Raw genomic sequence first — 14,963 nt, 5'->3', positions numbered from 1 at the left:
AAAACACGACCATGGTGACCAAGGTGATAGTGAACGTGTTAATCGCGAGATTAAAAGTACCGACTTAACGTAGACCAGATAGAGAGCGCGTCAGAGCTGCTACCAGCAGCATAGGGGTCTCCACTGTCGCTTCGCAAGAATGGAACGCAGTTTGCTCAGTGACTCGGCGATAATCCATCCGATTATCGCCAACTATTTACACGAGCTATCGCGTGGCGAATCAACTTATTTCTAACCTAATCCATAAATCTGTAGATGAGACAGTTCCTCTCCGAACCATGCGCTATCGCAGACGGTTTCAGCTTCGAGACTGTCACAACGAAGAGACTATATGATAATTCACGATCCAGGACCTCGTCACGCAATATCTTCTGCCATGATGATGTCCCATGCACACTGTACACCTATATAAGCAAGTGTATTTCAGGAGCGTATAGGAAAAAGTTGTCGCCCGATGAAAAGTTAGGCGATATAAATACGTGTTATCCAGAGCACGGATGCACAGAGGTAGAAACACGTGACAGTCGACCTATTTCCAACGGAGTAATTTCAAACACGAATCGACGAAGTTGATCAGTCAAGTTAGATTTGAAAATTCCACGGAGATGTGAAACCAACTTTATTTTACAGAGAAAGATCAGTACTATGCAATGATATTCATTGAAATTTCGGGAAACAATCGGTGTCTTCGAAATAATTTTGTGAATGCAGCAGGACTTGATGGAAATTCGATATGTTACTTCTAAGGGTAAAAAAGGGGTACGATTATGAAACCACTTTTATTTTACAGAGAAAGGTCCATACTATGCGACGATATTAATAGAAATTTCGGGAAACAATCGGTGTCTTCGAAATAATTTTGTGAATGCAGCAGGACTCGATGGAAACTCGATATGTTACTTCTAGGGGTAGAAAAGGGGTACGATTATGAAACCACTTTTATTTTACAGAGAAAGGTCCATACTATGCGACAATATTAATAGAAATTTCGGGAAACAATCGGTGTCTTCGAAATAATTTTGTGAATGCAGCAAGACTTGATGGAAATTCGATATGTTACTTCTAGAGGTAGAAAAGGGGTACGATTATGAAACTACTTTTGTTTTACAGAAGAAGATCAGTACTATGCAACAATATTCATAAAAATTTTGGGAAACAATCGGTTTCATCGAAATAATTTTGGGAATGCTGCAGGGCTTGATGGAAACTCGATATGTTATTTCTCGGGGTAGAAAAGAGGTACGATTATGAAACCACTTTTATTTTACAGGGAAGGACCCATACTATGCGACGATATTAATAGAAATTTCGGGAAACAATCGGTGTCTTCGAAATAATTTTGTGAATGCTGCAGGGCTTGATGGAAACTCGATATGTTACTTCTAGGGGTAGAAAAGGAGTACGATTATGAAACTACTTTTATTTTACAGGGGAAGATCAGTATTATGCAACAATATTCATACAACTTTTGGGAAACAATCGGTGTCTTCGAAATAATTTTGTGAATGCAGCAGGACTCGATGGAAACTCGATATGTTACTTCTAGGGGTAGTAAAGGAGTACGATTATGAAACTACTTTTATTTTACAGAAGAAGATCAGTACTATGCAACAATATTCATAAAAATTTTGGGAAACAATCGGTTTCATCGAAATAATTTTGTGAATGCAGCAGGACTCGATGGAAACTCGATATGTTACTTCTAGGGGTAGTAAAGGAGTACGATTATGAAACTACTTTTATTTTACAGAAGAAGATCAGTACTATGCAACAATATTCATAAAAATTTTGGGAAACAATCGGTTTCATCGAAATAATTTTGTGAATGCAGCAGGACTCGATGGAAACTCGATATGTTACTTCTAGGGGTAGTAAAGGAGTACGATTATGAAACTACTTTTATTTTACAGAAGAAGATCAGTACTATGCAACAATATTCATAAAAATTTTGGGAAACAATCGGTTTCATCGAAATAATTTTGTGAATGCAGCAGGACTCGATGGAAACTCGATATGTTACTTCTAGGGGTAGTAAAGGAGTACGATTATGAAACTACTTTTATTTTACAGAAGAAGATCAGTACTATGCAACAATATTCATAAAAATTTTGGGAAACAATCGGTTTCATCGAAATAATTTTGTGAATGCAGCAGGACTCGATGGAAACTCGATATGTTACTTCTAGGGGTAGTAAAGGAGTACGATTATGAAACTACTTTTATTTTACAGAAGAAGATCAGTACTATGCAACAATATTCATAAAAATTTTGGGAAACAATCGGTTTCATCGAAATAATTTTGTGAATGCAGCAGGACTCGATGGAAACTCGATATGTTACTTCTAGGGGTAGTAAAGGAGTACGATTATGAAACTACTTTTATTTTACAGAAGAAGATCAGTACTATGCAACAATATTCATAAAAATTTTGGGAAACAATCGGTTTCATCGAAATAATTTTGTGAATGCAGCAGGACTCGATGGAAACTCGATATGTTACTTCTAGGGGTAGTAAAGGAGTACGATTATGAAACTACTTTTATTTTACAGAAGAAGATCAGTACTATGCAACAATATTCATAAAAATTTTGGGAAACAATCGGTTTCATCGAAATAATTTTGTGAATGCAGCAGGACTCGATGGAAACTCGATATGTTACTTCTAGGGGTAGTAAAGGAGTACGATTATGAAACTACTTTTATTTTACAGAAGAAGATCAGTACTATGCAACAATATTCATAAAAATTTTGGGAAACAATCGGTTTCATCGAAATAATTTTGTGAATGCAGCAGGACTCGATGGAAACTCGATATGTTACTTCTAGGGGTAGTAAAGGAGTACGATTATGAAACTACTTTTATTTTACAGAAGAAGATCAGTACTATGCAACAATATTCATAAAAATTTTGGGAAACAATCGGTTTCATCGAAATAATTTTGTGAATGCAGCAGGACTCGATGGAAACTCGATATGTTACTTCTAGGGGTAGTAAAGGAGTACGATTATGAAACTACTTTTATTTTACAGAAGAAGATCAGTACTATGCAACAATATTCATAAAAATTTTGGGAAACAATCGGTTTCATCGAAATAATTTTGTGAATGCAGCAGGACTCGATGGAAACTCGATATGTTACTTCTAGGGGTAGTAAAGGAGTACGATTATGAAACTACTTTTATTTTACAGAAGAAGATCAGTACTATGCAACAATATTCATAAAAATTTTGGGAAACAATCGGTTTCATCGAAATAATTTTGTGAATGCAGCAGGACTCGATGGAAACTCGATATGTTACTTCTAGGGGTAGTAAAGGAGTACGATTATGAAACTACTTTTATTTTACAGAAGAAGATCAGTACTATGCAACAATATTCATAAAAATTTTGGGAAACAATCGGTTTCATCGAAATAATTTTGTGAATGCAGCAGGACTCGATGGAAACTCGATATGTTACTTCTAGGGGTAGTAAAGGAGTACGATTATGAAACTACTTTTATTTTACAGAAGAAGATCAGTACTATGCAACAATATTCATAAAAATTTTGGGAAACAATCGGTTTCATCGAAATAATTTTGTGAATGCAGCAGGACTCGATGGAAACTCGATATGTTACTTCTAGGGGTAGTAAAGGAGTACGATTATGAAACTACTTTTATTTTACAGAAGAAGATCAGTACTATGCAACAATATTCATAAAAATTTTGGGAAACAATCGGTTTCATCGAAATAATTTTGTGAATGCAGCAGGACTCGATGGAAACTCGATATGTTACTTCTAGGGGTAGTAAAGGAGTACGATTATGAAACTACTTTTATTTTACAGAAGAAGATCAGTACTATGCAACAATATTCATAAAAATTTTGGGAAGCAATCGGCGTCTTCGAAATAATTTTGTGAATGCAGCAAGACTTGATGGAAATTCGATATGTTACTTCTCGGGATAGAAAAGGGGTACGATTATGAAACTACTTTTATTTTACAGAGAACGGTCCATACTATGCGATGATATTAATAGAAATTTCGGGAAGCAATCGGTGCCTTCGAAATAATTTTGTGAATGCAGCAGGACTCGATGGAAACTCGATATGTTACTTCTAAGGGTAAAAAAGGGGTACGATTATGAAACCACTTTTATTTTACAGAGAAAGGTCCATACTATGCGACAATATTAATAGAAATTTCGGGAAACAATCGGTGTCTTCGAAATAATTTTGTGAATGCAGCAGGACTTGATGGAAATTCGATATGTTACTTCTCGGTGTAGAAAATGGGGTACGATTATGAAACTACTTTTATTTTACAGGGGAAGATCAGTACTATGCAACAGTATTCATAAAAATTTCGCGAAACAATCGGTGTCTATGAAATAATTTTGTGAATGCAGCAGGACTTGATGGAAACTCGATATGTTACTTCTCGGTGTAGAAAAAGGGTACGATTATGAAACCACTTTTATTTTACAGAGAAGGGTCCATACTACACTACAATATTAATAGAAATTTCGGACAAGCGTTTCTTCCTGGACCAACTAGTGAAACCTTTCAGTAAGGCTTTCTAGCAGGCCCTGGCTTAAACGAAGAATACTTAGGTGGTATAAGAACTTGCACTTATGGCAGTCGACGATTCACCGAGAACTTGCGAGAAACCTCGAACCTCCGTTAGTCGCTACACAGAGGTTTCCAAAACGGGATTCCCCGTTCACAGGACCTATCTGTCTGAACTCCTAGGATCGTAACTCACGGAGTGGCGAATACGACCGATAGTTGTGCATGATTTAGCAACGCTTTCGGGTAGCGAGGCATCAATCTTTCCTTCTAGTTACTTAGAGCGCGGTTTGCGAGGCTTAACCGTGTCACGATTTAAAGGTCAGCCTCTTTCCACGTACAGCGAACGATCGAAGATCTTGTCTCGGCGATTTTCGACTAATAACAGCCTGCGAGAACGATTTTTCGCTGGCCTCGCGTTCCCCCGATCGCTAACCATGCACCGTGGATTCGATGGGACCGCGAGAGGACCGATTTGCACGGTGGACTCGCGGTTCGAGTTTGGTTATCCGAATTTCGCGTGCAGGTGGCTAAAGTCCGTAGTAGACACGGAGGTCTCGTGTGCCGAGGGAAGAAAGGAAGAAGCGATGGAATGAGGTCGTGTTAAAAGTGGGCCAGGTTTACTCGGTAACTATGTCACCGCTATTGATCTGTCATCCACCCACAACCTTCTGCCGCACCACTTATCGTCGGCGTAGTCTCGCGGAGCAAACTGTTGCAATAGTTTATTTTCATTTCCTGTCCATATTTCCTGTATAATCTATTCCCGTCGATCCGTTTCGTCATCGTCATCGCGTGGAGTCTGCCCTTAGCATACCAACCGTGAGGCCTTCTCGATGACTACTATCGATCTAGCAATCTATCCATAATACATCCTCATTTTTACACATTTCATTACCGATTTTCAAAGCAAAACCTAACCTCACTTTACGAACATCGATTATCCTGGATTCTACGAAAAACAGAGAAATGAGGAAAATTGAATTTATTCAAAAAATGATGAAATAATGGTAATATCGTGGAATCGAAATATTATTGTTACACTAGAAACATATTCGAGGAAATTAATAAAAATACAACGATAAAAGATTCTTATCGAAATCAATAATCCCAAGAGTTAGGTTAGATTAGGATAAACGATAATTGGGTAAGAAAAATATGAAGAAGCGAAAGGGTAACGAGCCGATTTTTAGGAGTCCATTGTCGTACGTGTGCCATCTATTGGTCAACGCGTCTTCGTATTTCCTGTTTGCCCAACGGGCTTGGGGCCCGATTTCACTATTTCGGATTAGGAACGAACTTGGGGACAGCTTCTTTGGTAATACCTGCTGCCACGAAACCGCTCTCTCGGCTACTTAACTATGCCCTGTAACTCTTACCTAGTTTCCTAATTGTACGACTCTCGAGCTTTTTTTGGTCGCCGGTCATTCCGAGGCTCCTCCGACAGCGCCGCCCTCTGGCGGCCGCTTTCCATTCTCTCGAAAAAGGGGTTAACGCGATAAAACGTGGAACACGGCCGTGCCGTCGATCCGTTTATACGATACAACTATATACCCGCGATGCTTATATCCCATCAAGAGGTCTTACATACGTAACAGAGATATTCATTAGCCACGGGCTCGTCGTTACTCCTCCCGAGCGGCGTTCCTACGGATCGGCTTTTTTCAACGCACGATCAAAGTCCCCAAAGCGCTGGGACGGCTAAAGATAGCGGTAACGAAGAGGCGACGCGAGAGCCGTGTACCGCGGGACAAGCACGGGGAATAAAATATTCGCCGTCTCTCTCTCTCTCTCCCGCAGCGCCGGCGTAGCGTGGTAGTAGGTGTGATTTTTTTGCGGCGTGCGTCAGCCGCGCGGGAACACCGTTTTCCATGACATAAGTGTTCCAGTTTACATACCGCGTCCTCAAGAACTCGAGGCTCGCCTTGCCGCGTGTTTGAGGCAGGTCGGTAATGTTAGCAGCGCTCCGAGCAAAAGCGGCTCGCCTGCATATCGCGCGAGCCGCATTACCTTCGATCCGACCGTCTCGATAAGACGGCATCGAGTGTGTAGTCCGGTGACGAGCCAGCGGCCTTAACGAGGGAAGATAGCGAAACTGGTTTCGGGAGCGTGATCGAAAAGAAATCGAAAGTCATTCGCGTGGACTTGCGACTTCGAGCGAGTCGCATAAGCGAATAAAAGGATAGAGAGGGATATAAGGGAAGGATGAAGCGAAAAGAAGAGTGGACGAATGTTTTTCGATCAGACAACAAGTTTCAACGGTCGAAAAACGTTTGGATCCGGCAGCGGGACGAGCAGCTACGCGAGATCCTGTCCCCGCCCCTTCCCCCCACTCCCCGATGCGCTAAGCACATCTGCGTCGATTGTCCCGTGAAGCGGTCTCGTTAAAACAGCACGGCGTTAAGTGGACGTTATTTTTAGATCAGACGCTCGAGTCAAACGTTCGGGTAATTGAGTGGCAACGGTGATTTCTGTGCCGCGATTTGCATAGCACCGCGGCTCGCGTGTTTCTCGTCCCCTCCGCGAGAAAGAAATTCACTCGCCCGAGAGACTCTCTGGCCTGATTCTTTTCCTTCGGCTGCCCTCGGAAAGAGAAAAAGGAAAGGGAAAAGAAGAAATAAGAAGGAAAGAGTACGCGATGCCGGGGCTTGCGTCAGAGATACGTATCCCACGCGAACACTGCGATCGTGACGTTGCCGGCTACCACTACCTGATCGATAACGCCTCACGGCCGAGAAGATGATCGAGAACTCGATTGTTTTTCGATTCGAATTCCAGATGGCTCTCGTTACGAACGACTCGCCGCGCGGGGGTGGGGGGTGGGGAGGGGATACCAATGTAATGCGGCACGGAATTTATAAACTGATTTAACTTCTACCAGCTATATGTACTATATAACCAAACATTTGGCATACAATTTTACTTAATACGATGAAAATATTCGTCCATTTAGAAATCACCCCTTTTTCTAACATACGTTCTTATTACATATATACGTGGAATAAAAGATATTAAATAGTAGGATAACGAACCATCTTGTATAGGAGATTCTCCCAACGAATAACCGCGAATGATTTATTTCTCGAACGTCGATACTCGGAATAACTTTATTTTCTCATTACTCCCGGAACTTGTTTATTTTCCGTGCATCCTATCGTATTGCGATACTAATTCGCAGAATTTCGTGTAACTCGACGAGCATCGTCCGAGAGCACGGTTCGCGATTTTTTCCCGCATGAAACGTGGCGCACGCGTGCCTACGGCCGGCAAAGTCCTGGAGGCGAAAGTGAGACCGCGCGAGGGGGCCCGAGCGAGACGGAAAGAGAAACGGGACCGAGAGAGAAAAGGCAGCCCGGGCACTCCGGCTTTCGTTTTCACCCAGCCTACTTGTTAATCCGGTGAGTCAATAGTTGTATAACACTGGAACTACGTTGCGTAACCCAGCGTTGGTTTCCCTGGCGACCTACTTGCCCACTAAACTAGACACACATTCTTATCCACCGGTAATCCGTCTCTCCCTGACCGTTTCTAGCCTTCTCCGCTTTGCTATACTCGCGTCGAGAGCCGTTTCCTCCCGCGTGCCGTGCTTGGCCGCCTATCGACTCGTTCGACTCGATCGATGCCTCCTCGAAGGGACGCAACCTGTCGGCTGTTACGACACCTACCGGCGCGCGGTCCCTTGCGTTCCAACCGGCGCAATGAAATTTCGTTTCAGCCCACGAAAAACACCACTCGTGAGATAAATTTTTACAGTTTTCGAAAATGCGACCGATACTTGACAATATATTCTTGAAAAATATTACTTTTCGACGATGTTTAAGGAAAGATATTTTGGTTTATAATAAAATAAACTAGCGCCATGTAATTTTGTTTCAGCCTAGGGAAAACATGGCCGCCACCGTGAGACGAATTATTAAAGCTTTCGGAAATGCCACCGATATTTGGCAATATATTCTTGAAAAATTTTACTTTTCGATGATGTCTATAGAAATAAATTGCTATTTATAACGAGACAAGAATTATTTCGTACAAGTTGTATTGGTTAGATAAATCTGGTATCTTTTTTCCAAACGCGTTAAGTGTTACGTTTAATTTCAAAAGCCTACACCTATGTTGCACAATTATTATTAATCCACGACGAGTATACTCGACGTAAACGTCTTAAGGGTTAAATACGCAATAATTTCTCGAGACTCTTTTTCCATTTTTCACCAAACCGATTGCGATAAATTTAATATAAATATAAGAAAAATTATTTACTCCATTTCGCAGAAATTTCGCAATGACAAATAAACCGATACCGATGTCGCGATAATGGAGTAAGGAAATGAGCGAAATACAATGGAATTTACAAATAGCAAAACACTTTTCAATGATATCGAACAAGATCGACCGGATGTAGGGTAAAAAAAAATGGCTCCCAATAAGCGACCAATAAGAGATTTACCCGCTTATCGTGCACATTTTTCCTGTGCAGTCTCCGCGTGTTGTTGTCGGATGAGATACGGCGTGGGGAAAAAGTGCGAGAGAAAAAGCGAACGCGGAAACCGGTATCGCAGATTATTTTCCGTGAACCGCGGCAAAAAGAGAGAAAACACGGCGATAACACGCGATCCGCGTCGGCGATACGATAATACCACGATGGTAATCTGAATTTCATTCAGACCATGACCCAGGGCAAGAGTGAAAAATTATCAACGGCTTCCATACGCGGCCGGCTGGAACTATACTCGTGGCGCTGAGTCGCTCAAGGACCACCAGAGGGCCGCCAGGCGGCGCAAAAATTCGACTTCAAGGCGGGAGAGTTTCAACGGGTGGAAATTTCGCGACACGCCGAATCTTCGACACGGTTTCGATGCTGCGCGACCTTGGGCTCGATCGGTTCGATCCATTTCGCAGATACCACTGCTGGACACGCTGATTGCCACAGAGACGTGGCAAAAACCGGCACCGATGTGCCGTTTCGCGATCGGGCCGCCTGTGTCGCGGCAATCGCTACGATCTCGCGGCGCTGTGCTCGTGACAATGTTGCACGAAGAGAAGAAGAGAGACGGAGAAGCCTGCCTCTCGATCCGGGTACACGGTTGCGATATGGTTACGTATGTAGTTGGAATTATAAAGTAGCCAGGAATTTTTAAATCAGCCTGACAGAAGAAATTCGCGAGTAATATTTTAGACGGGATCCTTGAATTTTTGGCGCCATGTCTGCCGTGATATTGGAATAGAAGTTCCGTCGCGCTATTTAATTAAAGGGAAAGGAACTATTCGTAAATGCGTTTTGCAACACCTGCTGTGTTACACTCTTGCGTGTATATGAAATAAATAAACGAGTAAATAGGTTTTTAATACGACGAGATTCGAGAAATTATAATTCTGACAATCTCAACGGAAAGTCGTTAGAAATGAATTATGGGACTGATAAATTTTATTTTTAACTCTTGGCATACCGAGTATGGTCATTAACGTATCTCATTTCTAGCATTTCTTTGCTTTAGAATCAATCTTATTAACCCTTTCACGAGGGTCGAAACGATATGATACGGAGATACGGACCGTGGTGGCGCTAGTGAGTTAAACGGCAGCTTAAGACTGCCGCAGCACTTACGCGTGAAATGATTAACTAATCACACTCGTGCCACCAAGATCATAAATTTAATTAGAATTAAATGTTCGTATATCGTTATAACAATTATTTTTCTACTCTTGTTATATCAAGAAATGTAGTATCGGTATGGTAAGAGTTAAACAATTTCTCCGATTTTATTTCTAAATTTACTCTTTTTATTTCACTCCTGACAAACTAAAATTTACTTTCAAATAAAACCTCCTGACAGCTCTACACGTCGAGAACGTTCACAGAAATCGCTTACGTGTCGCGTAATAAACGGACGGATTACAGAGAAGTATTTCTGGCTGTTCAACAATTTGGAAATGAAACGGTTAAATCAAGCGAAACTGGGACGACGCTACAAGCGCGGGAAAAATAAAAATTTTTCGTCGACCACACGACCCATTGACGCTCCCTCGTGCAGCGCCGGTGAATCGTGGACGTAAATAATAGAAGCGGATAAATAATAGAAAACGTTGAATCGCTCGATCTCGGAACCGATTCACGTGGCGCCCGTGAGCGTTATCTATCTTAAGCTCGCATTTAAATATAGAGTCCCCGGTGTGTTCCATAGTCAATCGTCGTCTCCGGGTTTGAAAAATCGCGGAGTCACGAAATCGATCGCAGAACGGGGTCATCATGGACACGCAATCGAATCGGCCGGATAAACGATAAACGCAGGCCGTGGGTACCCTAGAGAATTTTATGAAAGCCAAATCGACGAGATTTTGCGAAATGTACGACCCAAACCTCGACAATTCGTCGTCTTCCTCGTACTCCTTTCTATACTCAGAAATTCCCATTTCAAAATTCACTATAATTCCCTATTTTTCATTTTTATCTCGTGTACACCGGCTGAAGGCGTCCATAATTTTTTCAATTCCAGACAAAGTAATTAATTAACCTATTTGTTTCACCTCGAAAGTTCCAACTTTTAATATTCTCATTGATGTGAATAAATGTAACAAAATTTCATACAAAATCCTTGGGAAATCCCTAATAAACAGTGCTAGAAATAGTTTCGTGGATCTAGTGTTAAAATATGGAGTACTTTTAAAAACCCGGAAAAGTCACTAGACGAAAGTTACCAGGCCGAAAAAACGCAGCCACTGGTGGTGCAGGTCGTGGACGGGGTAGAGAGCGAGCGGGGAGGCGAATGAAAGGAAAAGAAGAGAAAAAGAAACGAAAAGGAGTCGCGTGAGTCTGCAACGGCTGACTTATTAACGCCGGTATTGAGATTAAGTTTATTCAGCAACGAGTATGCCATGACACACTAACCAAGTGGTCGAGACCCACTTAAGCTACCGGGTGACCTCCATCGAAATGGAATGGATGGGGTGATAGTGCGTGGTGTATTTTAAGCGTGGTATACGCAACGCTCACGGAAAGCGTCCCGACGCGAGGCCGTCCACGCCGCGAGTGTCCTTCGATTTTCAAACGGGAAGACCATTAATTGCCCGCGCGGCGTGCCACGGCTCTACGATTCGCGTCGGGCCTTCGAGGAAACGACTGTTTGCACGCCACGCGAGTCTTTCGCAAAGACCGATGCATCCTTCGACCGATGCTAACGACGCCAAGCTTAACGGACTCGTCTTCCAGCAGACCGGCTGCCATACCCGAAATGGCAATTAGAGGACAACGCGATTTTTACGAGCCTAGATTACAGCTCCAAGCAAAGGTTTCACATTTCCGACCGCGAAATTCGTTTTAACCCGAAAATTCGCCGACTCGTGGATCTTTGGAACGAGAAAGTGCCGATAGTTTCGCTGTTTGAAGGCCCGGGGATATTACGATGAATTTCTGCTTTACGTAATCCGGCCGTCTGGGAAGTCACGTATTGTCAAATATACCGAGAGCCTGGTACCCGGTTCGACTCGAACCGAGGATGAAAGTTGACGTTGCTCAAGATAACGTCTCTCCTCTCCCTGCTCCAACGTTAGAGACATTTTCTCCTTTCCCAAAAATCGAATCAGCGATCGCTCCAAAGTTAGCCCGCCGTTTAGTTACTTTTACATAACCGGCCTATGCTTGGTGAATAAATATATAGGTAAAATAAAAGAGGACGAAATATTGGAAAGTAGCGAGATATCGCGTAATTTTTCATTGCGAATATAAATTCCGAGTTTCGTTCATATCGATCGATAATTTCGTAACCGAAGGTGCACATTATTCGACGATCGAAAGGTGGCAGAAAAGCAGCCCACGCCACTGTCCCAAGTTCGAAAGGGAAAAGGAAATCTAATGGAAGGAGAGAGAAAAAAAAAATCGTCTGGAATCCTTAGATACCGTGTCGCGAGGTACATTAGCTAACCGAGGTACGTATACATTTCTTACGCAAACTAGCGAAAGTAGGCGGGTGCGAGAGCCGCTCGGCAACGGAGAGACCAGCCAGCCAGTCAGACGGCCAGCCACACACGTAGCGCCGTGGCGAGAGATACGTGAGAGCGCGTGTATAAGTTTTCGAGCCGGTCGGGTTGGGAAAAGGGTTGCGAAAGGCTGCCGAAAGCGCCTCCTTCGCGCCGAAAGCGAGAGCGGAGAAGGCCTGGGCCGCCGAGTCACGAAACGGGCTGCCGGAGACATATCTGGGGCCCGTACGTTCCCAACAGGCCTTAATTAACACGTGCTCGGCTACGTGAGTTATTTATACCGCGAGCGATCGAAGGGAACCGTATAATTGCCGCGTGTTCCCGGTCTAGGGAATTTTTCATTTGCCCCGATCCGCGCGACAGCGCTCCACCGCCATTTTCTTTTCCCTCGAGCCACGAGCTATAGCTATTTCCACGGATTCCGGATTTTCGATTCCCATTGTCGGTGAAATTCCCCAGATGCTTTTGGCAATTTTCAAACTTATTTGCACTTTTCCCTAGTTTGTTACTGAATATTAACTTGATAACTTCCGACGATGGAAATAATACTTCTGTTTAATGGAGCACCGGTGACCTTGAAGTTTGGCAACGTATGACCTTGAACGAGACTTCTTTTTTTAGTTAAAATAGTTATCAACTATATCTATCCAAGGTATCTAGTTATTCGTTGATAACACAGATCTAGTGATTTATATTAATTTATGCTATTAATAAGATCTAATTCAATGAATATTATTTATGTGCGGTATTATCGATAGTCCTAATATTAAACTGATGAATAGCAACCAGAAGAATGCCGGGCCTTGGATTATCGAACGATGATAAAGAAGGGAGATGTTTTCGATAAATTAATCCACTCGAGAAGTTATGAATCTTGCACTTAAACCATGGATAACAGAAGAGATCTAAAAATATTCATCAAACTATTCGATAAAATTTATTCCGATATAGATAAAAAATTGATCGATTTCGATTAACCTTTTATTGATTATGATCGGTATTACCGTCCAGGAATAAAAACATAAACGCGTTAGTAAACCTATATACATCTATAGCCGGTAAACCGACAAACCGATACGCCATCTACAAAGATGGCCGCCACGTGACGCGCCGGTACGTCACCCCGAAAAATGGCCGGTCACTCCTGTGACGTCGCGGATCGGTTAAATAACTGCAACCGTTACTATTTAAATCTATTCAAAGATACAGTCGACATACGAGAGATGGAAGTTTCGGCGACGACCGTTTCTAACACGGAGTATGTTGCAAGACGAGTCCGACAGGAAACGTACCGAGGAAATTAACTAGAAGGGAATGAGCCTTAATACGAGCTCGTTAAGCGTGGGACGCCGGGAAGACGCTTTTTATCGTCTCTTTTTCTCCCGATTCGTGAGGAGCTAAAGGAAAGTTAGAGAGGACGACTGTGGCATTGAAGCCGGCCACGGGGAAGAGAAACAGTGACTAGTTAGGCTGGAGAGGATGTGTAACATGGTTTAGATCGTGGACCATGACCAAGTGATAGTGACTTCGAGAATCAGCTGGCGCGCGGCTCAATGAGGTTACGCCGCATTTAAATGCGTTCCATTTTATGACGGTTGTGCGGAAACTGGCCGCGACCGAGCAACGGCTACGCCATTGGGCAGTCCTTCCACGTGCCGCGGCGATTCGCTTGCATAAATCATTAGAAAGTTATTGAAACGCGTCGAGGGCGAATTCACGCGACGACCGACGGCTACGTATCCACTCGCTTTGTAACGCGTGTCGTTCGTTTCTCTTGTCAAACGCGAGGGAGAAGAGAATTGCGCAAGCCGAAACTACCGCGAGCGAGCCTGAGAAATCCACAGGTGACAAAAAGCCGGCTACGTTTTTACGAGTTTCTAACCGTTCGGCTGATCTGTTAAGTCGAGAAAAGAAACGTTTGTTTCACGCCGTTCCTTCGTTTGCCGGTCGGTATCGTTGGAAATCTGCCTAACGACCCGATAAACTTTTTACCATTCGTATTTTATTCCGTTGGTTAATATCGATCTAAATCTATCCCACTATTCGATTTAATTTTTATCATTTTCCGTTTCTCGGTTTTCAATCGCCGTTACCATCGAGAAGCTACGTCTAGATAAGCGCCACTTAGTCGCATCGGTCGTTCAAGGTTGCCTATACGAATTACTAAAAATAAAAAGGAAAAGGAATAGAAAAAGTCACGACGCGACTCGGCCGACCTTTATTCCCGACGGTACCCCGTGTTTGCATGCGCCACATAACGATCACACCGATATATCCCTCGAAGATAAAAAGCATCGCGTCCTCGCCGGATTCGCGCTATAACGCGGGACGACGCCTGCGCCGAGCACGCGGGAGAGGTGCGAGAAGGCGCTGCGTCCACGTACACGCGACTGAGGGAGTAGGACGCACAGAGGGAGGGAGGGAGGGAGGGAGGGAG

Source organism: Eufriesea mexicana, unplaced genomic scaffold (assembly GCF_001483705.2).
Source record: "Eufriesea mexicana isolate 0111107269 unplaced genomic scaffold, ASM148370v2 scaffold10591, whole genome shotgun sequence".
In the NCBI taxonomy this organism is placed as follows: domain Eukaryota; kingdom Metazoa; phylum Arthropoda; class Insecta; order Hymenoptera; family Apidae; genus Eufriesea; species Eufriesea mexicana.
The sequence above is the reverse complement of the archived record's forward strand: the minus strand, read 5'-3'. Positions refer to the sequence as shown.